Source organism: Equus asinus, chromosome 25, assembly GCF_041296235.1.
Source record: "Equus asinus isolate D_3611 breed Donkey chromosome 25, EquAss-T2T_v2, whole genome shotgun sequence".
Lineage (NCBI taxonomy): Eukaryota > Metazoa > Chordata > Mammalia > Perissodactyla > Equidae > Equus > Equus asinus.
Window position 1 is genome coordinate 41,988,586 of NC_091814.1, and position 26,786 is coordinate 42,015,371.

General features: G+C 48.5%; 1 long non-coding RNA gene across 1 annotated transcript in view; it reads right to left on the minus strand.

Moving 5' to 3' along the window:
* The window catches only part of LOC139042099 (uncharacterized), an 82,403-nt gene extending 61,093 nt beyond the window's left edge, over positions 1 to 21,310 (minus strand). Inside the window, exons 1-2 of the long non-coding RNA XR_011498338.1 lie at positions 21,192 to 21,310; positions 20,467 to 20,547 (exon numbers count right to left, since the gene is read on the minus strand). This is a non-coding gene — a long non-coding RNA (uncharacterized lncRNA). The remainder of the gene's footprint in view (positions 1 to 20,466; positions 20,548 to 21,191) is intronic.
* Between the last annotated feature and the right edge of the window lie 5,476 nt (positions 21,311 to 26,786).

Genomic DNA, 26,786 nt, shown 5'->3' on the forward strand with positions numbered 1-26,786 from the left:
TACAAAACCCACATCCAAACCGGTTGTTACCATAACTCTGTCAGAGCAGGTGGATGACAAAGGATCACCCCACACGCAGACACACACTCACTCTCCACAGGCAAAGTGAAGATTAAACACAGGCAGAAAAGACAAATCCATACCACCAGTGAGTCCCACAGCCAGTTAGGTATCAAAATCTCCAGAGGACTTTGAAAAGAAACTGGGCTTCAGCTGCCTGAGGTGGAGTTTGGAGGCCGCATGCACGCCGGGCAAGCAGCCCAGCTGTCGGCCGAGCTCAGGGAACCACAGATGTCTCCCCAGGAAGGCTGGCCTGGGGTCTGTCTCCCCTTGGTCCACACAAAAGGTGTGACCCTGTCATCAGCCCTTCAGTTCCACTCACACCCAGTACAAGGCAGTTCCAAGAATGGAGAAAACTTCACAAGATGAGGAAACATCATTTGAGATTTCAAGCTTCACATTTTTTCCGGATGAAGCACTTTTATAAGGTGCCTAGATTCCAGGCAGTGTCCTAAACCCTTCACAAATGTTCATTCATGTCCTTAATGCAACCCTTATAGCAATTCTCTGAGGCAACTTCTATTATTATCACCCCACTTACAAAGAGGAAACTGAGTCACGGGGGGTTCAGTGATTTGCACAATGTCATGCCATTAAGTGCTGGAGCCAGGATCTCAGTCAGACAGCCTGACTTTAGAGTGTGCACACATGCACACACGTTTGTTGTACAGAGACTCTTTGAAAACTCGTGTCCAGCAAAACTGTGACCTGCTTGAGGCAAGGATGGGGTGTCAGTCCCCGGGCACAGAGTGGCCCTGAGTAGACACCCTGGACCGAGGGCCATCCCAGCCTCTCCCGAGGGCCCGCTCTGTGCCAGGCACCCAGGTAAGCGTTTTCACGTCAAGTTCCATGCTAGCCTCACACGTGCGTCCTCGTCCTCGCTCCTTCTCTCTCCCTCATGGACCGGTGACAAGTCTCAGACACAGAGGAGTGGATGTTCATGGTCCATCCCTGCTGTGCTTTTCAGACTGCTTCTGTCTCCCACAGCTCCGAGCCATCGCTGCCTTCCGTTCTGTGGGCTCCTGTGACATGTCTCCCTTGACAGGAAAAGAAAAGATGACAGGAGGTGCCAAGACAAGGGGGCATGGAGGAGCTGGTCTAAGGCGGAGCTCGCAGGCTCCTCGGGGCTCTGGGCTGTGTCTCCAGTACACCCGGCTGCATCTTCAGCGAACCCAGGCACCGTGCTCACCTCCACTCTGCCACTCCCCTGCTGCTGCCCCTTCTAGAGGTGTGCCCTCTTACAGGACGAGGCGAAGGAACGTCAGAGCACTGTGCTTCGTGGATCTAAAGCTATACTTGTTCCCGACACTGGATACTACCATGGCTCCTTATGCCACCAAGATAAAGTCCAGGTTCCCCTGCTGGGCTTCCAGGCATTCCCTGGCCATGCAACAGTGTCAGCACACACTCTCAGCCCTCTCCACCCCAACTCCCCACCATGGCCTCCTAACAGGTCGCCCTGTTTCCGTTTATGTCCCCACAGTCGACTCTCAATGCAGCACCAGCAGGATCCTGCTGAAACCTAAGTCAGACCGTGCTCCTCGTCTGCTCAAAGCCCCCTGTGGTAGGCAGAATTCTGAGATAGTCCCAAGATTCCTGCCCCTGGTGTGGGTGGGCCGGGGTTAATCAAGTGAGGCCTTTTAAAAGAGGGTCCAATGGTCAGCGACAGGGGCGGTCAGAGAGATTTGAAGCAGCTGAGATGCCCTCCGAAACAGCCGTGTTGTGGAGAGGGCCACGTGGCAGCGAATAGCGAGTGGCCTCTGGGAGCTGAGAACAGCTCCAGGCTGACAGCCAGCAAGAAAGCAGGGATCTCAGTCTTCCAGCTGCAAAGAACTGAATTCTGCCAACACTCAGCGAGCTGGGAAATGGACCCCAAGCCTCAGATGAGACTGCAATTCCAGCAGACACCTTGATCCAGCCGGGTGAGACCATGAGCAGAGGACCCAGTGAAAACATGCCAGATTCCTGACCCTCAGAAATGGTGAGACAGTAAAATGATGCTGTTTTAAGTCATTGCATTTTGTGGCAATTTGTTACACAGCAATAGAAAATTAATATACTTTGCAAAGCTTCTTCTCTCACTCAGAATGAAAGACAAAATTTGAACCCAACCTCCTACTGTTCTTGCCCTAGTTGACTCTGAGCCAGCTGCGTAGACCAGACATATACACACCTCAGGACCATTGCACCTGCTGTTCCTTCTGCCTACATGCTCTTCTCCCAAAGATCTGCATGTTGCTCTACCTCACTTCCCAGGGAGCCCATCCTTGCACCCATTCCACTCTCCAAACCCTCTGTATCATCCTTCTTTGCTTTATTCTTCTCCAGAACACTCTATGCCTGCTAATACACCATGAGCTCATTTATTGACTTTGCTGTTGTCTGTCTCCCCCAGAATGTAAACTCCATAAGGACAGGGAATGTTTTGTCTCTTCTGCTCCCTGCTGCCTCCCGAGCACCAAACATGGGGACTGACACCTGGTAAACACCCAGTACTTATCTGTTGAATGAACGAATGGGTTCTCTTTGGGGCCCCTTCAACCCCAAATGTTCTCAGTTGTGTGGACATTACATACCGTTCCAGGCCTAGAGGAAGTCCCACCTTCTCCAGGAAGCCTTTCCTGCTCCGATCTCGTACACCTTTGACCTCGGACACAGGGACAGTCAGGACCACCACGCTCACTTAGCAGTTAGTTATACCCCACAGTTTTTATGCGGACTGATAATTGCTTCCCAGATTTGTCTTCTCCTGTCCTCCTCATTTTCTTCCCCCGGCCCCATCCCTGCACTAGGCAGTGGGCTTCTTGAGGACCAGGATCCTTCATTTATTTTTTTAATAAATGTATAGGACACCTAGAATGTGCCAGGCCCTGATCCCAGGACTGGGGATGCTTGACATAGTCCATGATTTCATGGCGTGTGTAGTCTAGTGGGGAGGGTGGGGGTGGATTAAACACACTCTTCTAGGGGGCCCTTAAAGACAAGGTACAGAGCTGAGCAAAGGTGTTCATGAAATACCTTTGACTGATCAATTGATTGTTTGAAACTGGTGGAGGCTTTCCTGAGGGGTGGGAGGGACTGGAATCGGGGCATGGATAGTGTATGAGTCAGGGTTCTCCAGAGAAACAGAACCATTATGAGATATAGAGAGACATAGATCTTATATCCATCGAGAGAGAGAGAGAGAGGGAGAGAGGGCTTTATTGTAAGGAATTCGTTCACACGATTATGGAGGCTGAGTCCTACCATCTGCCGTTTGCGAGCTGGAGGCCCAGGAAATCCAGTAGTGGAGTTCCAGTCCAACCCAAAGGCCTGAGAACTGGGGAAGCCGATGACATCAGTTCTAATCTGAGTCCAGAGACCTGAAAACCGAGAGCGCCGATGTCATAGGGCAGGAGAAGATGGACAGCCCTGCTCAAGCAGAGAACAGATTCACGCTTCCTCCACCTTCTTGTTCTATTCGGGCCGTCAATGGATCAGCTGATGCCCACCTGCCTTGAGGAGGGCCATCTTCTTTGCTCAGTCTGCTGATTCAAATGCTAATCCCTTCCAGAAACACCCTCATGGACATACCCAGAAACAATGTTTGACCAGCTGTCTGGGTATCCCTCAGCCCTGTCAAGGTGACACATAAATTAACCATCACAGATGGCGCTGACAGGAAGCGCATGCCTACTATGTGTTACACGAATTCCAAGAAGCAGCCATATCGAGGATAAGGAAATGATAAAGCTCTCCGTGTGCTAACTTATTTTGAGATCCCAACTCATGTCACCAGAACGGGGTGAGGACTTCAGGGAATTGCCTTGTTGGAAAGTGCTGCTAAATTCTCCACAGTTCCCCTGGGACTCTCTGCCTGGGGGAGACTTAAGAGCCGAAGGTTAATGAGACAAATTACAGTTCAAAAAGGTAATGGAACAAATTACAGCTCCACGGCAGCAGCTGCGCCGAGGCCCCAGCCTGTACTCATTGTCTCCTTCCACCACTGTCTAGTCTGGATTCCCCATCACCTTCATTTCGTACCTTTGCTGGCCTCATGCTGTTGGCATGACTTAGAGCCTCAAGCCCGAGGGTCTGAGCCCCATTCACCTTGCCCTTTCAGGCTAGGGTTCTGCACTTGTCCTTTTCCCATCACAGTTGAGGAAGGGACTACTAAAGAGACACGAAGGTGTCATCTGCCTCCCTGCCCCCATTGTGTAAATAGCAGCTCCACCTCCTCTAATGATCAGGGTCAATCATCCCTGTCAAGATGGTGGCCTTCTCGCCTGCTGATCCCTGGACACAAGGACCCTGAAGTGCCAGGTGGCAGCTGAAGCTTATAGTTCAAAGGTATTCTTGCTGAGTCCCCTGGTGGAAATATTCCCTCTTTGGAGACAAGGACCTTTAACCCTGTGGAGCCACAGTTGCAGGAACAGAAGGCACAAATTTCTTGTGTGGGCCACGGAGTGATTGCAAGCAGGGCCTCCCCTGCATCTGTCCTTGGTCCCTGGACCCATGAATTCTCCCACTTTGGGACATAGTGCCATATAAAGAGCTTTGCTGCAAGGTGTATATTGCATCCCAGAGTATGACATCTCCTCTTCAAAAGTATCACCTCTGAGCTGGAGCTTCAACTGTTCCTTCAGCAGGCCGTCCCAAAGCTCTACCAGCCCATCAGCTTCTAGATGGTACAGCCTGTGATGTGACCAATGTATTCCATTGTCATGGGTCCACTGCTGTACCTCCCATTCTGTAAAGTAGATACCCTGGTCTGACATGATGTTATGTGGGATCACGTGTACATGCTGGGAGAGCAGCATTGGCAGGAAAGGCAAACCCATACTCAGAATGTGTATCTATTTATATAAGAGCAAATTGCTAGTCCTTCCAGGGTGGAAGGGTCCCAATGTAGTCAACTTGCTACCTCAAGGAATGGTGCTAAATTGGGGGCTCGGTGTTCATCTCTCTTGCTGGAAAGTTGGACATTTGATGGTGGTAGTAGCTAGATTAGCCTTGACAAATGGGAACCCAGGCTTTTGAGCCCAGATTAGCTTCAGCATCTGCCACCATGGCCACCTCATTCTTATTCTCATCATACCAGCACTGTGGTGGCCAATGACAGAAGCTGACTGACATCAACTGGCTGAGTCATTTTGTCTACTTGCTTGTTTATTCTCTCTCCCATAGAAATGCAGATACTTTCTGGTGAGTGTTAACATATGATATAAAGATATATGTACTTCTTGCCCATTCTTATATGTCCATCCATATGCCTCTACCCCAGACATCCTTGTTCTCAACATTCTAATCTTTCTCCTTTAAGGTCACTTATCAGTTGGTCAGATTATTGGCACTGTCCATGAGTCCATATATCCTAGAGATACTTCTCTTTCTACACAGAGTGGATGACCAAATGAATCACTTGAAGCTCCATCCATTGGAAGGATTTTCCCTCACCTCTCTCTTTCAAGGCCACCTCCAAGGGAGGCTGTAGTGCAGCTGCTATATTTATTTTGGCTTGAGCCCAGATTCCAAGCTGACTCATCTACAATCCAAGATTGAGCTTTTCTTTCTCCATCAGGTAGTCATAAAGGATTCTCCCATAAGGCTGTAAGTGTGAGCTGAGGGAGGGATACTGGTGAAAGAATGGTAGGTGGTGTGGGCTCTGAGCTACCTGCTCATGCAGCTTGCTTTTGCACTCTAGTTCTGTTCATATTCAATTCTGATATACCACTTCCATCTTACAATGAATTATATCCACCCAATTATACATTTTGGGACTACAGAAATGATGACAGGTGGTCCCCAAGATACAGTGGAATCACTGAAAGCAAGACCTTGGCCAGAAGTCATTTACTACCCGGTCCTCCTGCACCCCTACTCTAACTAGGGGGCCTGATAATGCTTCAGGTCTATGAACATCAGTGTCAACTCAGCCTCTATGTCCAACTGGCCATAAAATATTTGGGTATTCCCCTTTCCCCGGAGTACAATTACCAGAGTAGATGGTTATAGATCCCTGTGGAAGAAGGACCATGTATACTTATGGAAGTGTTGCAGGGTACTTCTTCCTGGGCACCTGGCCTCTCTTTCAATCAATGGGAAATCTGGCTCAGATCCAGGAGCCAAGCACGGAATCCCGACTTTTTATTGTCTGACTGCCCTCAGCCTCCTGAGCATCTCTCCTTGATTTCTTCTGCTGATACAAGTTGAGTAGTACCCGTGTTTGCTGCTCTTATAATTTTCCCCTAAGGATACTGTGTTCCATTAACCATCTCAACTCTCTGTGGGTCAGGACCCCTTGACTACCACTCTTTAACTTGCTGTTTACTATAATAATTGCATCCACAATAATGGCTCCTGTCACTTGTTACAATTGTTGCATCCATAAATAGCTTCTGAGGTTAAGCACTGCCACGTGGCCTCTTGTCTTGGGGTCCTATTCCTTCTGCTGTCAGTGAGCCTGGTTCTATATGGTCCCTGCTACCATTAGCTCCCAGAGACCTGCCACCGCACTTAGTGATGGTGGTGCCTCTCTGGTCAGTGCATTCCTTGAATGACGTATCCTCATCTAGTGGGTTTTCTGGCCTCGCCTAGTATATCCATTCAGCATGCCTGCATCCCTGAGTCTTTTAATTCCTTTCTCTACCACTTATTATGGTCATTCTGGCATTTCTACCTCACTAAGTGGACCATCTCCTTTTCCATGCTTCTTATAGTCATCCTAGAAGTGACTTCATACCATCTGATTAAATCGTGTATCTTGTGAGTGTTCCCAAATCAATATGCTTTTGCTTATTCAACCTTATGCTCTGGCATTCGTGACCAAGCACTCTCAGAATCCAGTCTAGTGTACTCCTCTGGCTCTTTCTAGTACCTGCTGGCTAGATTTGAGAGATAGTTCCTTTCCTCCCTTTTCAAGCCCAGCACATCCCTGGTTGGGTGGTGCTGTGACTTAACCCTAGGTATAGGCCTGGTGGCCAGGAGGAGGCAGGGACAGATCCTGAGGGAGAGGGAACATTTTATCCTGCAGGGGAAAGGCCTCTGCATGTCTTCAAGCAAGGGTGGGAGTGCTAGCTCTTCAGAGACGGGTGGCCAACCTCTGCAGGCCCAGAGAGTTCAGGGGAACCTGAGAAGTCAAGATTTGGGTGACATTGACCCAGATATCCATGTGGCAAGGTCCAATCCTTTCCCAACCTGGGCCCTGACCTTGGCATAGCAGACCAGCTATGTTCAAGAGTTCAGCCTTCTGTGGAGACTGGCTACTCCAACCATTAAGTCCTACACCAGGGCTCAGCTTTCTCTGCCCTCCCTCTGTGAGATGAGAGCCTCTTTATATGAAACAAGGAGGCTTTCACGTGGTTTGGATTGGCTGTTAACTGCTCTCAGACTTGTTATCTTTTTCTGGCACTTCATAAAGCTTAGCAATATCCATCTGGGGAAGAAAAATGATGACCCCCAAAGATCTCCCTGCTCTAATCCTCAGAATTTAGGAATATGTGACCTTACATGGCGAAAAGGACTTTGAGGATGTGATTTAGATTAAGAACCTTGAGATGGAGAGAGTATCCTAGATTTTCCAGGTGGACCCAATCTAATCACACCAGTCCTTAAAAGCAGAGAGCTTTTCCTGGCTGCTTTAGAAAACCAGGGTGACGGCAGCGTGAGAAGGACTTGGCCCACCACTGCTGACGTTGAAGACAAAGGAAGGGGCCGTGAGCCAAGGAATACAGTCAGCCACTAGAAGCTGAAAAAGGCAAGGAAGCAGATTCTGCCCTCTAGGAGAGAGGAGTGTCCTGCCAACACCTTGACTTGTAGGTCAGTGAGAACTGTGTCAGACTTCTGACCTACAGAATTGTAAGATAATAAATTTGAACGGTCTAAACCACTACATATGTGGTAATTTGCTGCAGCAGCAATAGAAAATTAATACCCCATCCAGTCCCATTGTGTTTATAGCATTATTTCCCTCATTTTTTCCAAACACCTGATGTATAGCACCAGCTAGTGCATTTTCTTCTGTCAGTGCACCACCCAGTTCACCACCAGTGAAAGTTGTAACCAGTGGACTTGCACCAGGGACTATCTGTGCCCACCCATCACCAATGATGGGGTCTTCGTTGCCAAATAGGAGGTGAATGATCCAGCCTCAAAACCCCAACTTATTATCTTCTTTTATGGAATGTTCCTTAAGGAGCTATTTCAAGTTGGGTCTTCTAGAAAGCAGGCTGTGAGAAAGAGTTTACTGCTCAGGAGGTTTATTAGGGGGTACTCCTGGGATCAACACTTGTAGACGGGAAGGAGAATAGAGCAGAAGGAAAAATAGAGCCGCAATCCAGGTCTGATAGCCTCAGCCAACCCCACAGGGAACCCTAGAGCTGAAATGGCCCATCAGAGTTGTCCCACAGTGGGCCAAAAGTGCCAGGCCTTTATACCTCCATCTCGATCAATCATTGGATATGGGCCACTCCTGGAAGGACATGATCTTGGGCAAGGGGTTCTCTGCAGCTGTGACTACCCATGAAGGGGATGACAGCTGAAGATTACCTCCAACGGCAGTCCCAGAAACTGATGCAACAAGGCTTTCCTTGAAGGTGGATCTCTATGTTCACTTCAGGCCACTTTCACTTCTAAGCGGCCAGTCTTACACTCCAAATCAAGAAATAAGAGGATGTCTCTATAAGGAAATTGGGCCATAGGAAAGTCCTAGAGATACTGACATTTGGGGGTCTGCAATGGAATTGGCTATAGGGAGGCCCACCAGTCAACAAATCTCTTAGAAGTTCCAAACAGATTGAATACCTCTCTCTTAAATATGAACAGTCAGCCAAGAATTGCTAGACACTTGAAGAAACCTTTCAACATGACAGAGAAAATCCAAAACAGAAGAAAAGAAGTTCAGAGGCAAAAGAGACACTTCAAGTAGCAGAAGGAAACATTTTTTAAAAACTATAATTGTATCCTCTGGAAGATAAAAGATGATGTTACATTCATGAATCAAGAATACAACACTTAAAAAAAAGTAAGAATGGTTTATTGATTCAAGGAAAGGAAGGAACTTCTGGAAATTGAAACACAAACAACCAAAGAAATAAAAATTTCAATAAAAGAGTTAGAAGTTAACATTGAGAAAATCTCCCAGAAAAAATTAGGAGATCATTCTGGAAAAGCCAAAATCTGAATAGTGGGGACTTCCAGAAAGAGAGAGTGGGAAAAATTATCAAAAAAACTTTCCCAGAACTGAATGATTTGAGTTTATAAATTCAAAAAGCCCACTGCATTCTTATCTGAACGTTTGAAAAGCGACCCACATCAAAGCATATCATTTAAACATAAGAGCACTGAAAACAAAGACAGTATTCTGAAACTCTTTCAGAGGGAAAATGAGATCACAGACTAAGAAAAGAAATCAGATTAGCATTGAACTCATCTGTAGCAACTTGGGAAGATGACAGAGCAATGCCTTAAAAATTTGGAGGGAAAAACTTTCCAACTTAGAATGCTATACTCAACCAAACTATAAGTTGAGATAAACATTAGACATAAAACAAAAATGTAAATCAAACATACAAAATTTCTACAATTTTACTTCTCATGCATTCTTTCTTAGAAAGCTACTAGAAGGCGTGTTACAGCAAAACAAAAGAATAAATAAGGAAATGTGAAGTCATAGGATCCAGAAAACAGGCTCCAACACAAGAGAGAAGCAAAGGGAATTCCCTAAGACGATGATCAATGCTATAGCTCCACAGCAGATCCAGCAAGAAAACAGATTAGAGGAGGAATTCAGCAGTCGCCTGAGGACTTTCCAAACGAAATAATTGGAACTGGTGGATTACTGAATACGGTTAACTGTGCTGCCATGAGATTTAGAATTCTGTAGGGTGGGGATCGATCAGTGAGAGGTACTGTGTTAGGGTAAGCTGATCTGTAGAAACAAATATACGCCCCAAAAGTCGGTGGCTTAAAGACAAGTTCATTCTTGTTTGGTTTAACAGTCCTGGGCAGACACTCAGGTTGGTGAGTGGCTCCCTCTATGCATTTATCAGCAACCCTGGTTGATGGATGCTTCATTATCTTCCATACATGCCTTCCAAGGACACCCTAATTGTCACCTTCCCAATCAGCCAGAATAGGGGCAAAGCATGGAAGAGACTGGAGGAGGTTTGGACGAGCACATCCTGTAGGCAGCACACATCATTGCCACTCACAGTGCCATACTTAACCACAAGATAGGCTGGGAAAGCCAGCCTGACTGAGGTCCAAAGAAGGGGAGAATGGGTTTTGGTGGAGAGCTAGCTGTCTCCAGCTTAGAGACTGAGAGGGGTGGGATCCACTTTGGAGGGGCCCCTGAAGCTTATATAATTGGGGGAGGGGACTTCTTTAATGAAAAGAATACAAAACTAAAAGTAAAAAATGGCTAGAGTCCCCCCCAGGGCCTTGAAAGAGACCTGTGCCAGTGAGAAGCCCTGAAGCGTCAGCTCCATTGGCTTCACGGAAAGTCTGCCCTGGGGCATTTTAGTAGTTATTACACAGGTTAGGCCCCAGAAAGACCCAATGGTACAGGAGCTCAAACAAGATAGCACCCTTCTTTCTCAAGATCATGCAGGCATCTCCAATCACGTGGTCCTTCTCTCTACAACACATGACTTCCACCCTGGAGTCTACATTAGCTGATCTTGCTCCTGCCACCACATCTGCATTTCTGCAGCAGGAATGAGAAAGAAGAAAGAGGAAGGCATATTTCTACCTTTAAGGGCATGACCCAGATGTTACCACAGCATATCTGCTCACCTCCTATTGGCCCAACTGAGTCATGGTGACCCTCCCCAGCTACAAGGGGTGCTAAGAACTGTAGCTTTTGCTGGGTTGCTCAATGTACACCTAAAACTTCTCTTACCACAGAAGAAGGGAGAAAGGATGTCCAGGAACAGCTACCTGTCTCTGCCACAGGTACCTGGAAAACTAAAACTAAGCAATTTACTATTCCAAGAGACATCTAAGTTACGCAACAAAGAAAATGTAGTCATAATACACTGTGTGGCTTGGGTGTGAACAGTTTTGCCTAGAAATCTAAACCCTGGTTTTTATGTAACCAAAAATGATAAGATAGATATGGGGGGAAGATGGAGGGAGAGAACCGGGTCTGTTGAAAGAGACGAGACACAGATGGAAAAGTTATTCATGAACTTGGGTGGAAAGTCACTAGATTAAGCCTCAAACTGAAAAGTCAAGAAATAGCAGTACACACATGTCATTTGGAAATACAGAACCTAAAAACCAGAAAACATAGCTAAAAGAGTTGAAAGAAGTTGCCTCTGGGAATTTGATACAGGAAGAGGTAGGATGGGGACTGACGATTTTCATCATAATCCTTGTAGTACTTTTTTTTAACTTTTAAATTTATGCATATACATTAGTTTGATGAAAATAAGAATTTAAGATATGTTATAGGTATGAAAGAAAAGCTGCATAGTAAAACAAATAATGCTGAAAATTTTGCTAATTTTGAAGAGTCAACCAGCCTGGTTATAATCAGTATTTTCAGTTCTATCTCCATGACCCCCAAACTCAGTGTTTCTCAAAATGTGATCAGCAGATCATCTAAATGAGAATAATCCAAGGAGCTTGTATCAAGTACAGATTCCTAGATGCCACGCTCAACAATTCAACACACCAAAGTTTGAGAACAACTTCCCTCCTCAAAGCTTGGCTCCAGCCAAGCTGGTCCATGCACTCGTTTCCACAAAATCTTGGGCAAATTCCTACCTTCAAACCATCCTATCCTCTCCAGGGATTCCGTCTCCGTTCCCCCAGCCTCCTCTCCCTGCCTATATGAGCTCTTCCAGGTCTATATAAAGTCCCTCTGATTGTCATGTGAACAGTAGGTAGAAACCCCCGAGGGATGCCAGCCCCGTCTGCTGACTCTGTCCCCCTCCTGACTGTGCTCCTGGCTGCTGCCCATCCTGCTTGGTAACTGCCATTGTATCCAGCACAGGGCTGGTCCCCTGGTTAATAGTAGTTGTCCAGTTGGTTGATTAATTGGATTCATGTGGGTTATAGGTAGGGCTAGGGGATGTTACCCATAAAGGGTAACGCTCAAAGGGCCTGCAGTGGGTGGTGTATTAGTTTCCATTGGCTGCTATAACATATTACCATCAACTGCTTGGCTTAAAACAACACACATTTATTCTCTCATTGTTCTGGAGGCCAGAAATCGAAAATCAGTTTCATGGTGCCAAAATCAATTTGTTGGCAGGGCTGCGCTCCCCGTGGAGGCTCTACTGAGAATCTGTTCCTCCTGGTTCCTGGTGGCTGCCAGCATTCCCTGACCTGTGGTCGTACCACTCCAGTCTTCAAGGCTAGCATCTTCAAATCCCCCTCTGCTCCGTCTTGCCATCACTTTCTCCTCTGTGTCTGTGTAATCTGCCTCTGCCCCCTCTTATATTTGTGATTGCCTCTACTGCCCACTCAAATAATCCAGGATAATCTCCCCATTTTAAGATTCGTAATTTAATCATCTGCAAAAATGCTTTTTCCAAATAAGATAATATTTATAGGCTCCAGGGATCAGAACCTGATATCTTGGGGACCAACGTTCAGCCTACTGCAGGCAGGGTCTTAACCCACAGAACTGCCTCACCATCATACACCCCAAACAGCGTTTGGTCAAAGTTCTCACAGGCTCTTACAGATTCATCTCTGGAAGCAGTGGTTCCAACTCTGGCTCCATATGAGAATCAGCTGGGGAGTTACATAAAAACACCTTGCCCGGGCGCTCACCCCTAACGATTCTGATCCTGTTGTTTGAAGTAAAGTCTGGGCATGGATACTTTGAAAACTCCCAAGTGATTCTAATGTGCAGCCAGGTAGGAAAACCACAGCACAAAGTGTCTTGGGGAACCAGAAGGCAGCCCCAAGTCTCCTTTCAACAGCCTGAGCTCAGCCTCTCTGTCCTGACCAGTCAACCGACCCAGGAATCCCAAGAGACCTCCTGCTGAAGTCTGAAGGAAGAGTCCAGACTGACAGGTGGGGGCCGAGCAGAAGGGCTCCATAGAGCTTGTGCTTGTCTAGTCCACCTGCCTGGAGCCCACACCTGCTCTTCCTCCTGTAACGGGGCTGGAATCTTGATTCTCCCAATGCAGATCTAATTAATGCCCTTCCACTAAGAAGGGAGTGAAAAGGAGACAAGGCAATTGGAAGACCCTGGAACAGAAGAATTACTGAAGAGCACTACAGTCGTTAAACCCATTATGTTCTACCCAGGAAAGGAGAGCTTCACAGATCCGCAGTCATAAACACCCTAGAATTATTTCACCCCGTCTCATTCCCCACATTCACACACACGCAGACATGCACATGCAAACTCACACCCGGCTGCCTGTCAGGAGTTCACACCCTGGCCCACCTCTGGGAGAACAGATGGACAAGAAAAGCAGCTGGCAGCATGGAAGACACAGGCCAACTGCTCTATACACGCCCCATACACAAAGGAGTGTTTCTCAGCCTCCACAGGCAAGGCAATGCGAGTGCCCCAAAGGTCCTGAAGCCACGTCACAGTTTTTTGAGAACGGGACCAATTTGGCATTGCAGAGCTCAAAGTGACCTCTGGGGCTTAGCAGCTGAAAGCAGCAACTGGCTGCCATTTGGAGCCAGGAGACCCTTACTGAAAGGTGGAGGGGTCACTCTGGGATCAACCTCCTGCTTAAGCTTGTTTACTCAGTCTCAGACCCCAGGGACCAAATGGCTGCAGGGTTCAGAGGTTAAGAGCATGGCTGTGGAGCACACCCCACTCTTGACCTTCGCCCACATGCTCGGACCCCCACCCGCCCAGTGTGGCCATCTAAACCGGACAAGGAGGCAGGCAGGTTTGTAGGCAGGGGCAGGAAAGAGCTCTGGACTGGGAAACTCAAGCCAGCTGTGTGGCCTGGAAAAAGTCACCTCGCCTCTCTGGGACTCAGAGTCCTCATGCACGAGGTGAAAGGGGAGGACTCGGGATCCCTAAGTCTCTTTCTGAGCTAAGGTTTGGTCAACCAACTTTCTTACTTTTTCTCATGTCTATATAATACATTGAGTTAGTTTTTTCAGAGTTCTGGTACTTTCCTAACTCAAAGTGCCTCCGTATCTATTAGCTACCATCAGCAGGCTGCTGCTTACCAGCCACAAAACCCCTGTGGCATACAAAATTAAGCAATTCTAGCTCACGCAGCTGTGTGGAGTGGCCGGCATAGGCTGGCTCCTCAGGCATCTGAAGATCTGCTGGGGGCTCTCTCTGGGCTTCTCGGCCTGGCACCTTAGCCAGGTGGCTGTGCTCCATGTGTCTCTCATCCTCCTCCTCTCAACAACCAGCAGGCTAGCCCAGGCGTGCTCTTCCCAGGGGGAGAGCAAGAGGGCAAGCAGAAACACGTTGAGGTCCAGGCTGGAAACTACACTACCTCTTTCACCTTATTCTGTTGGCCAAAGCAAGTCACGTGACTAATGCCAGAGTTAAGAAATAAGGAAGTAAAATCCACAAAGTCAGATGGCAAAGGGCATGGATAAGGAGAGACGGAAGAATAGGGGCCTTAATGCAATCGACCACAGCCTCTCTGGAACAAGGAGAGGTACCACCCAGATCAGGCCAGGGGTCCATCCTGAACATGAAGGAGGTCTCAGTGGAATCAGCTGTTTCCTGCAAACATATAGGCTCTCCATCCCCCTGATGGTACCGCCTGGGAGAGAATGCTGGATTCCAGAATCTACCATCCTGCTCTGCCCCAAGTCTCTGGGCCTCCTGGGGGGCTGTGTCCGGGGTGAGAAGGGTCGCCTCATGGGCTGATGGAGCAAGGCGTCAGAACCTGCACAGGCGGGGGCCCTCTGAAGGCTCTCAGTGCACCAGTCGATTGGAACTGAGGATGACGGATCTGATTTGGAGCTGAGAAGGAGGAAGATCCAGAAAGGGAGGGTGGGCATAGTCTCCAGGGGGGCTGCAAGCTCATAAAACACTCCTGTGGCTGGGCGGAGACGGCAAAGGCTTGATCTGAGCATCAGAAAACCCAGCTTCCAATCCTGGTTCTGCCACTAACTAGCTGCGGCAGAAGCTCAGGTGACTCACTCGACCCCTCCAGGGCCTGTTTCCATATCGAGGAAGTGAAGGTGGTAATATATTCCTCATAGACTCAAATTAGACCGTTTACACAAAATGGGCTTTGCCAAGTGCCGCTAACAGTCCTCGAAGTTGTGCGTCACTCACCTCCCCACGGCCCAGCATCACTGCCCACCCTGCTCTGGGGTGGGAGTGACGTTCTCCGTCCCCTCTGGAGACACTGCTGCTCCTTCTGCCCATATAGCCTTCACGCCTAGTGTGGCTGCCCCTGTTTCCAGCCTCCACAGAAGCCCTCTGCACCCACTGGTCCCATTTCAAACATTTGATTGCTGTTTCCAATTTCCCAGCTCCGTGGTTGCCTCCCTGCGAGGCTGTGCCCTTGGCTGCTCCACACCCGACTGGTCTGGATTTGTCATCGGTATCTCTTGGCTTGGTTCTTCTGGTCTGTCCCAGCAGGTTGGCCTCACACGCCCACATTAAAGGTGAGCTCTTGGACGGAATTGTGGCTGAGCAGGGGGAAAAAGCCTCCAAAGCTGACTTCCCTCTCTCTAGCTTCTGAATCATTCTCTTATCCATCGACTCCCAAGAGAGACCCCAGGCCCGAAAACGGGCTGTGACCTGTCACCTCAGACAATGGCATCCTTTAAAATCTCATCTGGACTCATCTCCCCGAGTGATCCCCACCTCCCTTTGAGGTGACAAACCACCAGACCCATCCCGTCAGCCTCGCTGAGTGGCAGTGCTCACACTTGAGGCCTCAGGAAAAGACGGGGCTGGGAGGGGCAGGAGGGGGCCTCCCAAACCGTGTCTTCCCAGCCGTACAAGCAGCTCACCAGCTCCCTACTGGTCTCACCTGGTGCTCACCAGCTCCCTGTTGGTCTTCCTGGACCCGCCAGATGGACAAGGCCGGGGAGGAAGGTGGGAGGAACATGTGTGACTCAGAATGTCTACACAGGGGCCAGAGCACAGAGACAGGAGGAGACCACTCCCTTGTCAGGGGGCCAGCTGACTGACCTGATCCAAAGGTGGCCACCTGTCATCAGGCAGCCTCTCAGATTCAGGTGAACCTCTTGCGACCAAACTCTGAGGGGTGGATCCTGAGCTCTCTTTCACCCCAAGATCAACAAATCAAATACTTCTGTCTTCCAGTTGACAAATATATATCGAACCCCTGCCCCGTGATGAGTAGAAGTGGGAATGGATAATGCAACAGTGAATAAAACACACAGGGTCCACGCCCTCAGAGAACTCACTTGTGGGGAAGACAGATCATAAACAGCTGAAGCAAGCAATAATTAGAATTATTTCAGACTGTGAAACATTCTGTCCAGGAAATAAATAGAGTGCTGTGATACAGTCTGGCAGAGCAGGGGCCTCTTTGTGATGGGTGGTCAAAAAGGCCCTTTGGAGGAGGTGATATTTAAGCAGAGATGTGAGAGAAAAAAAACAGGAGGAAGAACAGACAGTGGGGCTGCACGTGCAAAGGCCCTGAGGCAGGAGCTCTCCTCATGTCCTAGGAAGTATGAGAAGACCCATGTGACTAGAGCAGAGTGCAAGAAGAGGCGGGCAGGAACAGCTGAGGAGGCAGGCAGGGCCAGCTCACCCTGGGTGGGAAGACACGGAAGATGCTTCTGGGTTTCTTTCAATACATTGGAGGAGGCCAACATGCTTAGTGTTTTGAAAAGTTCTCTTTAGTGGTGTGGGGGAAATGCAAATAAACTTTAAATCAGAGCAGAGGAGGCTTAGGGCAGCCAGAAAAGAAGGCTTTCTGATAAACAGGACCAGCTGGAAAGGGACTTGCTAGAAATTTCTGCTTTCTTGCAAGAACTGAAAAATAAGATGGAACCATCTATCTAAAATGGTTTATAATTGTCTTACCTTGGAACAGTGTCTAATTCTGGTTCCTACCTGAGCTGTATCTCAGCTGAAATTTTCAATTATATAAAGCAGAGAAAATATCTACCTGTTCTGCCTCTTTTAATTAAGATAACACATTTTTTTAAACTTTGAAAATATGATAGGTCTTGTTATTCAAATGAACCGACAGAAATGTGTTGAGAAGTTGACTGTGAGCCTTGCTTTTCAGGAAATACAAAGTTCTTTTTGTGAAGGCAGCCCGGCTGCAAGGGGCTTGCACTCTGATTTGGGGAGATATGACAAAATAACATAAAAAGTTAAATAACACTCTGCTACTGAAATTCCAATTTAAGACAAACTACAGAAGAAATATCACAAGGTTGTAATGAGAACTCACTAAATAGATTTTAAATAAAATGCCCAGAACTGTTGGAACAGGGAAGAAATCACGCTTGGCCACACCTAGACAGACAGCTTCAGGTGCGGCTGGCTCAAACCTAGGCTTTGGAGCCACCACAAGGATTGGGAAGGCACTCCCAGAGGGCACTGGGCTGGACAAAGCACCAACAGAGTGTGTTTGGGGGCATCCTGGACACACTCTATCTGGTCACTGATCCTTGCAAACATATCCTGATTTGGATTAGCATAAGCAGGGACAGATCTGGGCTTTGTGATGCCTGAAATTTATGCAATTTTTGTGCCCTCTGTAAGAAAAAGAACACAAAATAACTAACATAAAATTAGGTATGAAAGAGCACATTTATTTCGAATAAGATAAGATAACAAGTTATTATTGGACTCTTAGAGATTCGGGACCTTTTCTACCACGATCTCTTTAGGCAATTTACCAGAAATGCTCACATAGAAATTCCCCTCTCCACTGAGAACACGCTTCAACTCCTGGTACCTCCCAGAGCCCAGAGCCTCAGCCTCGTAAATTCACAGCCCGTGAGCACAACCAAACAAGAGATTGACTTGGACTCAAGTTCCAGAGGACAGAAGGAGCTGGCACATCTGTGGAGCAGGCTCTGGGGAAGGCCCTCATGCCCCACTGGACAGTGAAATACAGAGGAGAGGTCTGACTACCTTCTTAAGATGGGGGGAGAAAAAACTCACCTCATTCTTTGGCGTCTCTCATGACAGCCAAAACAAAGCATGAATTTATAGATCAGTTAACACCTCAATGGATCATCCAGCCACACCAGTGAAATAAATAAAAGCAGGATTTTTCTGGCAAAGAAGGCCAGTGTCCTATGCCCCCATTATCCACCCTTGTGATCCCTGAGGGTCAGTGGTTTGAAAACTGCTGAGTGCTACAGGCCCCCACCTCCGCCCACACCCTTCCTTCCACAGAGGAGGCAGCTGGAGTGGTTTGCCCAAGGTCAGCCAGCTAATCACACCCCGAGGCGAGCAAGAAGCCACCTTCAGCACTAGCAGGATCCGTCGTTTGATACCCGTTCCTGGACCCCAGCTGGAGCCCCGACCTCCTCAGCAGGCCCCTGAGGAGCTCTCAAAGAAGCAAAGAGAAAGGAGCAGCAGGACTCAGGAGCTGTTCCTCAGCAGCTACCATGGCAAAGAGTCTCCTTGCCCAGATAAATGATGCTTTATTGGGGTTTGTTTTTTGTTTTTTTTTTTTTGTCTGATCCAGGTCTGAGCCTTTCAATTCTGAGCCTGCTGAATAATTGGAGGAGATGGGACCTGAGATGGACATGCTCTCTGCCCCAGCTCACCCAGGAGAGGGCAGATTGAAAGGTGTGCAACTCTCCAGGAATCTGCCAAGCGGAACCCCTCTCCTATAAGCTGTCAGAAACGCCACCCAGGGCTGCAAGACGTTCACTTAACATCAGACATTGTTCCTGGAGGAGAGGAAGGAAGCCGTATCAAGAGACCAATAAAACCGAATATTGGCAGGAGCCGCAGCATCTGAAAATCACCAGTGGGATGTCTGGAATTCTGAATATAAATTCCAGAAAGTCTGAAGCCATCTGGTTAACAGGTATGAATTTAGAAGGAAATAAATATTTTGCTTTTGAGAAAACTGAATCATGAGGAAGCTTTAATGTGGTGAAAGAGTATTAGGACAGTCTACGATATGCCGCAGTAACAAATAAACCCTGAAATTTTCATAAAATTCATCTTAATCCTAAAGGTTTGATATAACAGATTTATTTCTCATTCACAAAATATCTGGTGCATGTTAGGAGGCCTTTCTTCATCTTGAAACTATGTCCTGTGGACACAGGCCTTCAAGATAAGGGAAGAGAGAGAGGGGAAAAAAAGGTACACACATCTTACCCACCTCAGCATGGAAATGGCTCCCATCAATGCCACTCACAGCCCATCGGAGGGAACCAGGTTGAGGGCCCCAGTGTAAGTCCAAGGGAAGCCGGCAGATATAGGGAGCTCATGGCTATCTGAAGAACGCCAACTATCCCAGCCACATTAAACTCCCAGCTCTCCGCCCAAACGTCTGATCTTTTTCCTAGTGCACTCAGCTCCCTACCCCCAAAGATTCCATTCATTTCCCTTTTGGCCAGAGCTGTTGTCCAACATGGACTAAAACACATCTCTTGACAGGCTTGTCTCAGCCCAGGTTTCACAGAAGCACAGGCCAGAGCACTGCCGAAGGACAGTGTGACTTGACTTACTCAGGGTCCCTTATGGAAACGGCACATCCAAAAAGACTAGGAAATTGTGATTTGTGACAGTTTGTTCATCCAACAAATGTTTATGGGGCACTCACTAGATGTCCGACATTGTGCTTCGTACTGAAAACACAACAATGACTGAAACAGACACGGTTTCTGCTCTCAGAGAACCTGGAGTCTAGTTGGGGAGGCAGGCACCAGTCGAATTGCTTCACAAATATGTAACTACAAGCTAAGGTAAGTGCTAGGGAGGAAGAGAATAGAGAGCTATGGCAGAATATAAAAGAGGACCCAATCTCACCTGGGTGGGTCAGTGAAGATTTCTCTGAAGAAATGATGTTTAAGCTGAGCTAAGAAGGATGATTAAGGGAACACTATGAGGTTCCCTTAATCTTAATAAATGAGGTACCTACAAGATGAAGGAACAAGTGCTCTAAGGCGAGGGCACAGCATGTGCAAAGGCCCTGAGGAGGGAGGGAACATGGAGTGTTTGAGGAGCTTCGAGGTGGCCAATGTGGCTGAAGCTCAGAGGACAGGAGTGCCACTAGTAGCCACAACCCCAAGGGACACAAGTCATATGGAAAACCATGTGTTTTATTTTTAAACAAGATTCTTGTTTCCTAATTGCTTGAGTGCAGCGTGGTTAGAGTTTGGCATAGGCTCAACAGTGGGGGAAATGTCTGTGGCTCCTTCTTGGTGTTGGCACTAGAGGGTTCATGATCCATGTCCCCTCCCCCCAACTCTCTCATGGCCTTCTCACCAAAGGTAAGGCCCCACCCAGACAAACTCTCAGCAAGATTTCCAAAGAAAATGTGCAGGGAAAAGACACAAACGTACCAGAAGAGAAGACTGTTCAGTTATAAAAGGCCTCCTTCACACTGCCAAATGCCTCGGATGACTCAAGTCCCATAAAGACATCTTCAGGAAAAAAAGGGTTAAAAGAGAGAAATTAGGGGTGATCAATTTTATCAGGGGGTCCCAATGTGAAGGGTGCTCCAATAGCCCAGAAGGTGCTGAGGGCCTGAGTGTAACCTACGGGGGCGCTGGGCTGGCTGAAGAGGACCCTGAACTTGAGAGCGCCACCTGTCAGTTAGAATCTGCCACTAGGCACCTCACTCTCTGAGGGGTCCCAGCGGCCCTGGTCTCCCTGTCCCCACCCAGCCTTCGAGGCCCACCAGGGCCTGGAGAACTGTCTCCTGCCTAGATTTCGGGCTTCCTCCCGCCCCACTGCCAGCCCTTTCCCAGCTCCAGCCCCCTCAGACCTTCCCACTTCCTCACAGCTTCTCAAAGCCTCCTCCCAGGCCCAGAACATCCCTCCTTCCCCTCTTCCTCCTCCTGCCCCTCAGCTCAGCCTTCTCTTGGGAGAGCTTCCCTGACCCTCAGATGGGGCAGGTCCCTGACTCGGTGCCCCCTGGCATCCTAGCATCCTGCCTTCATCTCATCAAAATACAGTAAGGACCCTTTATTGCTGTCACTTCTCCCCTCTCAGACTGCCAGCTCCCCCAAAGCAAGGCCCACTTCTGCACCGTCCACCACTGTTTTCCCAGTGCCCAGCACAGTACCTGATACACAGCGGGGGCCCAGTCACTATTTCCCAAATGAATGAACAATCCGGCTAGGATTCAGGTTTCTCAGAGCCAGGAGTTTGTCTGATTTATTCGTGGCTACATCCCCAGCACCTAGAACAGATGTTTGTTGAATGAATGGATGACCTTCTGAGCCAGAAGGGGCAACTTAGATGCTTTCATTTTACAAGTGAAGAAATGGAAACCCAGAGAAACCATAGACCCACCCACATTTCACAGCTCAAACATCCAGGCTGGGCTCCCAGTGCCAATACGTGAGGTCATCAGTAACACTTCGCTTGTCCCTTTTGATGGAGGAAAACACACACAGGTATTGATGCTTTCTGCCCAGAGTATTTATGTGTATATGAGTGTGTTTATCTGTTTATTCCCCACCCTGCTCTAAAAAGAACTAGAGGCAGTTCGCCCACCGCAGCTAGCTCATGTCAATGCTGTATTTTCCAAACTCAAGAACAAAACACGAAGTAAAAACAACCTGTTCAGAAGTAGAGGAGAGAGCACTTCAAGCAGAACCAGTTTCCTGGGCCAGAACAGAAAGGCTCCAACAGAGAGGGTTTCTCTGTAATCAAATTACCAAAATTAGTGAGTAAGAGGAACAGAGCAGATGTGGAAGATTTCAGTTTTGCTGAAGGATCTGGCACAATGTGTCAAGGAACTGAATCTGCAATATTCTTGCGTAAGAACAGGGTCACGTGCAACAAAAATCTGGCTGCGGGACCACAGATGGGGGCGATGCCGACAGCCAAACCCATCGAGTGAAGTCGTGGTCATTGACACAAATCCTATCCTCCTCCTAATCTGCAAGGGGTGGCAGACGGCGCCTTGAGGAAGCTGCAACCACAATGACAACAATAAAACCCTGTTTCTTTCTATACAGCAGTTAACTTTCTAAAGCCCTTTCAGCACACCATTTTATCTGATCCTCACCATCAAAAGTAGAGGTTCAAAAAAGTGCAGCATCTCTCCCGTTCACAGAGCATGTGAGTGGCTGAAGCCCAGCTTTGAGGTCGACTGCTTCCCGCCCACTCGCAGTTGTAACAAGGATTGAGGGAGCGGCTTGTTGTGGGAAGGACATTTAACTCTTTCAGGACACAAGGGCACCATATTTTTTAATGCCCACATGGCACTAACTGTCACCCCGCTGGATCAATTAGTCCCCCTAAGGAGCGTGTTTTCAGTGACCATTTCTTACAAGGGTCAAGCAGACTCAAGGTGAGGGGCAGAGAGAAGAGAACACAGTGGCTCATCTCTGAAATTAACCACTCCAGGGTTTCCATGAGCAGTGTCCTTCCCAATAGTCCCAGGAAGTAGGTGCAGTCATATTGCAAGCTGAACTCTTGAAGTTTTCCCCCCAAACCTGGCTCCCAACCTTTGTTCTTCACCATGATGGATGCCACCACCCAGTTTAATAAACCAGAAACTTCAAGTCATCCTTGACACCTCCCTTTCCCTCACCCCCCAAATCCAATCCATTGTCAAGCCAATCTGACCTCCTAAATACTATCCACATCCACCTTCTTTGCCCCATCTCACTCCCTCCACCTCAGCCCATGCGATCATCAAGTTTTGCCTGAGGTGATTCCAAAAGTTTCCTACTGTGAGCCTCCTTTTCTCTCTTGTTCCCTCCAATCTATACTCCACACTGCAGCCAGAGCGAGCACTTGAAAATGCAAATTTGGACATGTCACTCCCCACCCCATCAAAATGCTTCCATAGCTCCCAATGCACCAAATCTTTAACATGGCCAACCAGGCCCCGTGTGATCTGGCTCCTGCCTGCCTTTCTGGCCTCTCCATAGCTACCTCGCCCCTTCGCTCCCCAACCTCCAGACACACTAGGCTTCTCCTTGCTCCTTGTTGGTGCTACATGCTCCCACTTCAAGGTCTCCGTGTGTCCTGTTTCTGCCATTCTCTGTCACCACCTACGTCCACCCACCAGATTTCTAGTTATCCTTCAAAGCACAGCTCAAATGCCATGTTCTAAGGAAGCAGCCTTCCTTAGCCCTCATGGCTAGGTCTGCTCCTCCTGACATACACTGCCCTAGGACTGTGTGTTTAGCCTTTACAGCTCCATCACAGTTTAAATCAAACAATCCTCCATGACAAGAGCCCCTGTTCGTTCGTTCACCACTTCATTTCTAGCAACAGGAACATCACCTGGCACATGATCAGAACTCTATAGATGTTTATTGGGAAAAACTTAACGGGTGAAGCATGGACACAGCAGATGGGGAACTGAGTCTCATCGGGATGGAGGACCTTGACAAAGGACGTGAAATCTGCCAGGATTAGGCAGACCAGAGCCATCATCCGACCTCTAGAGATAGATCTGGGGAATATACTCTCCTGAAATTAAGTGAAATGTTTCTATTCAACAGGATTGAAGGGTGGAGGAAGGAAACTCCAAAGCACACACAACATCAGAGCTAGTGGTGAGAGGGCTGGCAAGGAAAGATCCAGATCTCTAACTCTTCTCAATTATCCACCAATTAAGGCTGGGTAGACCATGGAAGAGTCAGAAGCTGGAACATTCAAGAAAGTAGAACAGCAGATTTGGGCCACGGTGGCGTGAAGGAGGGGCCAGGCAAGGCGCAACCCCCTGATCATAGAGTTGGTAGAGCTCTCGAAGCATCATCTGCATTAGGGCCTACCGTGTTCCTGACTGACTGTCTGAATGGAAAGCACCGTCTCTGACCTTAAGGAGCTCAGAGTCTAGAGAGGAAACCGGTCTGTAGCCACTTCACCACAATTTTGTAGTTCAGCGCTACAGCAAAGGTGTGTCCGAGGTGCTGTGGGAGCCCAGAGGAAGGACAACGGACCTCTGGGCAAGTCGGGCAAGACTGCTCAGAGACAGCGCCACTGAGGGCTGCATCTGACTGGGCAAAAAGATGAATCCTGTTCTCAGCATCCTCCCCCCATAGCCCAGAGCAGCTTCTGTTGTCCTGCAGTGACACACGGAAACAAAACACCCAGAAGAGCAATGACTGTCCACAAGGTGGCCCTTCCAGTGGCCAGACCAGACCAGAAGACTATGGTAACTTCTCTTCACATCTAGAGAAGTGAAAATGCCACGCAGAGGAAGAAACTGAGGGCAGAAATCAGGAGAACAGCAAGTCGGAGGACGCGTAGCCAGCTAGGTCCAAGGTTGCCAGCCCACATGCTACGCTGGTTGGATAGTGTTCCCCCAAAATTCGTGTCCACCAGCAGTCTTATGTGCCCTTATTTGGAAATAAGGTCTTTGCAGATGTAATCAAGTTAAGACGCAGTCATACTGGCTTAGAGTGGGCCTAATCCAATGCCTAGTGCCCTTACAAAGCAACACACGGACGCACTGGGAGATGGACACACATGTAATGATGGAAGCAGAGATTGGAGTGATGCATCTACAAGTCGAGGAGCGCCAGGGATTGCCGGCAACCATCAGGAGCCAGGAAGAAGCAAGGAAGGATTCGCTCCTAGAGCCTGCAGAGGGAGCCCAGCCTGCCAGCACCTTCATTTCAGACTTCTGGCCTCCACAACTGGAAGAGAATAAGTTTCTGTTGTTCTAAGCCACTCATTTGTGGTGATTTGTTGTGGCAGCTCAAAGAAATTAATACACGTGACTAGAGGACAAACTCCGTAAAGCAGTTGAGTGAACCGGCCCGGTGTCAGAAGTGGGCCCCAAAGTGGACCCCAGTGCAGAGCATGCGGCCAACAAAAAGGGGCCGCAGTTACTCACCTCCAGACAATTGCTGCCAAGAGGCAGTGATGTTACCAAATTTGCCATATTTCTAAAGAAGGAAAAAATCCACACCTCTATAGGAAAACTCTGACTTTTAAATCTTAGCTCAAATGGTTTTTTGGTTTGTTTTGTTCTTGTTTTTGCTTTTTTGAATCCGCGTGGGCCAGGTAAGGCCAGACCACTGTCCCATTTTGCAGATGAAGAAGCTGCAACTCACGAGACAAGGCAATTTATGTCTCACAACTTGTAAGCGACAGCCAGGACTGAAACCCACACTGCCACCCGCTACCCTGCGCACCTGCCATCCACCACAGCACACGCATGGCCTTCCCTCCCCCGGAAGCAGGTGTCAGCTCGCCCTGCTCAAGACACATACTCCTGATGAAAGAAAGGGGCTGACTCCTGGGCCGGAAGGAATAGGCACAGAGCAAAAGATTTTCCCGGGGACGGTGGTGTCCAACCATTCCTGCGAGGCTGGGTTCCTCGGAGGAGGCCATGTGGGCTCACAGCAGAGGAGTCCTCAGCCACAGAGAGAGACAGGGACAGGGTGGGGCCTGGAGAGGCATGGGACATGGGGACAAGAAGGGCGCATTACAAGTGTGGCATCTTTAGGAAGCCATACAGAGAGCCTCCCCTGGCAGCATATGGGATTCCCCAGCAGTAGGGGTTCCCACCAGGGGATGGGGCAGGCCGGCTAGATAGGGAGAGCGCGCGGCGGGGACAACCCAAGCAGCTCCAGCCAGTTACTGCAGGATGCAGTGGCGGCAAAACGGTGCTAATGAGCTGCCAGGGAGGCAGGTCTAGAAGCTCCTCAGAAGTGTGGCACCAGCTCTTCCCAGAATGCCATGCCTGTTTGGACAGATCTTTGCTTTCCTACACGTGTTCCAAAAGCTCTCAGGAAGGAGGAGAGAGGCCTGTTCAGTTCTGTTTGGACAGGGCCTGGTATGATGCTGAATATCAGTAGCTCCCGCAAGGTAGCTCCTTTGTGCCAAGGAAGATGCCAGAACCACACACTCAGAGACCTCACACCATCACACTCCAGGCAGCGTCTTCTCTTGTGTGATGGAGGAAGCTTCTCGGGAGAACAGGAGAGAAATGAAGATAATGCTTTTTATTTTTTTAATTTTTTTTTTTTGTCCTTTGACAAGATGCAAGGGAACCTTTGCTAAAAGTTGTTGATGAAGACCAGAAATGAAATTCACAGCACTGCTTGGATCTCACAAAGACGAAAAATGAGGGTAGGTCTGAAAGGACAGCAGCTCCTGTGTGTTAAAGCATGAGCGATAGGCAGAGGCATGCCTCTCTGCTCAACCCTAATGCCCCCGGCATCTGTGCCCCGCTATTTGCATAAGTAAATGGCAGCTCGTTAAGAACACATTAGGAGCTCTGTAACCATGTAAGGCAAACAACCTCGTGAACCCTGAGCCACTGGAGAGTTCTCTAACTCAGTTTTGCAGGCTTGGAGGCGTGAAGCAGAGTCTGTCCTCTGCTGTCTGTCCAGCTAGAAGGGAAAGCATGGACTCTTATGGAAACAGAGAAGAGACTTAATAAATATTTGTTGAAGAATGAATGATGGGAGGCCAGGTTTGCCGAGGGCAAATCTTTCTAAAAATAGAGAAATGTTTGGACCACACTGGTGGGGGAGGCATTTCTCCCTGTGTCTACCGTCCACTGAAGGCTCCAAGACAGCGGGTGCAAGTCAGAGTCGTGCATCGAGTCCCCCATTAGCTTCTCCGATGTATCACCGTGTGATGACTCTCATTCAGGAGGCGGCAGACGGGGTCCAGGAATCTGGAGTTTTATTTGCCCCCCTGTTTGGGAACTATTGTCCTTGAGCCTTCCTACACACAG